General features: G+C 39.3%; 1 long non-coding RNA gene across 1 annotated transcript; it reads left to right on the top strand.

Annotated features, from left to right (window-relative positions):
* Positions 1 to 997: 997 nt before the first annotated feature.
* On the top strand, positions 998 to 3188 carry LOC122406315 (uncharacterized). The gene is made up of 4 exons (XR_006259950.1): positions 998 to 1091; positions 1494 to 1756; positions 2304 to 2413; positions 2710 to 3188. It is a non-coding gene; the product is annotated as an uncharacterized lncRNA (long non-coding RNA).
* The last annotated feature ends 379 nt before the right edge of the window (positions 3189 to 3567 follow it).

The following is a 3567-nucleotide window of genomic DNA, read 5'->3' as shown; positions in this document are numbered from 1 at the left end:
AAAACATAAAAAATTTCAAAAAGTTTAGAATTTTATAAAATTTGGTGAACATATTCTTTAGTGCCAAATTTGACAATACAAATTTTTTAAGATTTTTCTTCTACACAGTTATCGAGTAATTGATCACTAAAGTTTACGTGTATAAGCATAGCGTTTCCATATATATAGATATACATTCCGGGCATAAGAAATCTGCTTTAATGCGTAATTACTCGATAACTAAGTAGAAGAAAATTTTGAAAAAATTTGTGTCTTCGCACTTGATGTTGAAACATTATCACCAAATTTGATCAATTTCTTAATATTTTGACTTTTGTACCCCAACTCCTTAAATCTCTCTGAATTCATTCATTTGTCTTTTCCAAAATATTACGAATTGAATCTTTCCCTTCGAACCTCCTATTTTGCATCCATTCCACTCGAATCAAGTACATTTGACAAATTTTCAACGTAGATAGAAGTCTCACTCTCGCGAAACAAAATAGCCGGATAAACAATTCCTTGTTGATTACAAGGAAATTCGATTACGAAGTTCTTCCCGTCTCTTGATAAAAGTTAAGAGAGATTGAAAAGCTTCTTACAGCAGGCATGGACGAAACGAAGAGAAAGAATCGCGGAGATTCAAAAGATCGCGTTGAGTTTCACGTTAACTGTCTCTAGTAAATATTCTCGTAAATATTCGAAGCACGCGACAATGTTCTCGGAAAGCGAAGCTTACACATTCGTGCTTGAAATTAGCTGCGATACCAACGGTTTTCTTTCGCTGACCGACGTCCTTCGAAAAATCATATTTTTACGAATTTTCTCCGTTTCTTTCATACCCGGTGGGTTAGTTTTTTCAACTGTCATGCACTCGACGCGTGTCTCGTCGTTGAGAACGATAATAAATTCATCTTTCACGTACCTACGCTAGCCACGAGGGACTTGGAATATTACCAATGAGCGAGTGATTGGCACTCATTGTTAAAACATTCTCAATGCTCGCACAGAGGAAAATCGCAAATCCGACGTCCGTTGGGGTGGAAAGGGAGCTGGGAGTATTTGCCGAGAAACCGTCACACCGCAGTCCTCCTATAATCTACCGTATACAAGTGAGTATTCGCTACGTTACGATTCTGCGGTTACGTCAAGTATATATGCTCGGGGAATTATGCACGGCAATAGCATTGTGTCGGATATAAATATTACATTCGTGCATACGTTACGTTTTATCTCGTGCGTTAAAGCAGCTTATTTCTATGGAGCCTCGATGTACTCGAAATTTTTGTGTTGCTTTCAATATTCCTAATGGATACGTTCTCTCTGTGAATTCACTCAAACAGAAAACCTGCTGACACGAAAATCTCGAACTGATATATTCCGAGCGCTCTATTCCAACTGCTTGCAGAATATTTTTCCAATTAATGTTATTCAAACGTGTTTATTCTCATTTTTTATCTCTTCTTCGACGTTAACCCTCGCGGCTTTTCGCGAACACGTTCTATCATTTTAAGGTCACTCCGACGTCTCGCATGTGGAAGCCCAGCAGAGAGCCCAGGAACATTATTTCCTAAGAGTGAAAAGCTACAGCGGAAAAAAATCGTCTCGCTTCGCCTGGCCGACCGCTAAACCATGGCGATGATCGGTGAGCGGTCACCCAACCAAGTGTCGACTTGGCTCGGGACCGCTTGCATCGGGAAATCACCGAAGTTGTACACCAACGGTGCACGCGTCGCAGTTACCACAATGGGGATTTCTAAACTCCATGCGAGAGAAGGTTTGGGCGCTTCGAAGCATTTGTTAAAAGTCAACTAACGCTTCGAATATCCGAACGTCTCATTTTTCTTGGAGCTCTACCTCGATAGCCCACGGAATGTAGCCTCGAAATGGAATAAAAAATTTTATTTCCTTCGCGAAGAAGACGAAATTCAATATTTGAATAACCAATAAAATGCTAAAATGGGTAAAGAAGTTCTTATGAAATCTACTTACGAAAAATCTAAAGAAATTAGCTGATTTTCTTTGAACCTGTTTTACTGGGACGAGATTTTTCTAATGGAAAAATTTACCGATGAAGTATTAACTTTGGCAATTAACGAGGCGTGAACATTTTCATTGAACCCGCGAATGCACGTTACGTGATATTCATAACTAACAGAACATTGCGCTACGTTGAATAAAAAAAAAATTCAATTGCCATCGTAAATTGTGGGAGAAGATGAATATTTTCCAAGATCTAAAAGAACCGATCAATGCTCGTAGAATATCATGTTTTTATTTCTCGTCAGCCGTTCAAATGGATAAACATTTTTTTTGCTCGGAAGGCACTTTTCTCCGCAGCGATGGCACGTTCCCACAGTTTGAATACCGAAGGAAGGAGCTCCTTCGAGGCGAAGGCGAGCCACTCGACGAGTCGTGATTCAACTGAAACATGGTGAGCGAGACATAATAATTATTATTATTCACACACGATTGTGATAGTAATATTGAAATATCCGAGTTTCATCAATTGTCAATTAAATATTCTCGAACGAAACCTCGTTATTCGGTAACCTTGTAAACGATTTCCAATCCATTCGAGCAACAATTTAACGAATATTGACTCGAGGTTTGGTGTCATAAAAATCATCACTTCTATGCTATCGACAAAACGAAGATTCGAGTCTCTTCCTTGAATAATTAATTGATGCGTCGAAAAATTATTTATTTAGATTTCTAAACGTGTTTCAGAGCCGTGCAAATTCCTCACCTTTGCCCTCAATTCCATGTCGGCACGAAAGTGAACGTTTTTTCTACGATGTTATGCTACCACCTCCACTCCGTCGGCGGTATGGACTGCAACTCGGAAGAATCAAGAATCGAAAAAAGATTTGTGACACATGCGTGCAGAAGAAGCTTTGCGTTTACGAGCCAATCTCCGCAACCGCGTGCTTCCACGTATTTATTCGTTGCCTGAGGGCATGTTATTAAAAAATAAAAAAATTATAAGAAAAAATTAAACTCATGCGTGCGAGCAGAGCGCTCTCTCGTGAGCTCCCTCGCTCGCTTACTCGCGTACAGCATTCGCACAATTGTACGCGGGTCAAGGAGTTCAAGTGAAAGTATTAAATATCAGACAAGACACACCGATACCTAAGAAGTATATCGTATACATACGCGTATGTATGAGACGCTTTCAGATACAAATATATCTATGAACAAAAAATATCTAACTCGCGTACAAGGTCTGAGTCGTAAAGTGAGCTTCTTCGATCACTTTATAGAATGAGTCAACTCATTTGATCCTACAGATCGTAAGAGGGAACGAAAAGAGACATTTGGAGTCGAAACTATTGTCCATGGACGAGGATGCCGTTCAGAAAGTGAATGAACTTGTCGATACTCGAGTACCGTGCGAAAAAATTCCATCGAATTTTGACGAATTTACCAAAACCTTAAGATGTGCAGGAACAATGTTAGAAAAAAATGTGTTCTTTGCAAATTAGCGCGAGTAGCTCAGCTTGGAATGAACGCATTTAGCAATCGTCTATTCCCTCGTTATTTGGAGGTGAGTGACTTCATTGGTTTTGAAAGTTTGGAAAATCATTT

This window comes from Venturia canescens, chromosome 2 (genome assembly GCF_019457755.1).
Source record: "Venturia canescens isolate UGA chromosome 2, ASM1945775v1, whole genome shotgun sequence".
Lineage (NCBI taxonomy): Eukaryota > Metazoa > Arthropoda > Insecta > Hymenoptera > Ichneumonidae > Venturia > Venturia canescens.
This window is presented reverse-complemented; position numbering and strand designations above follow the sequence as displayed.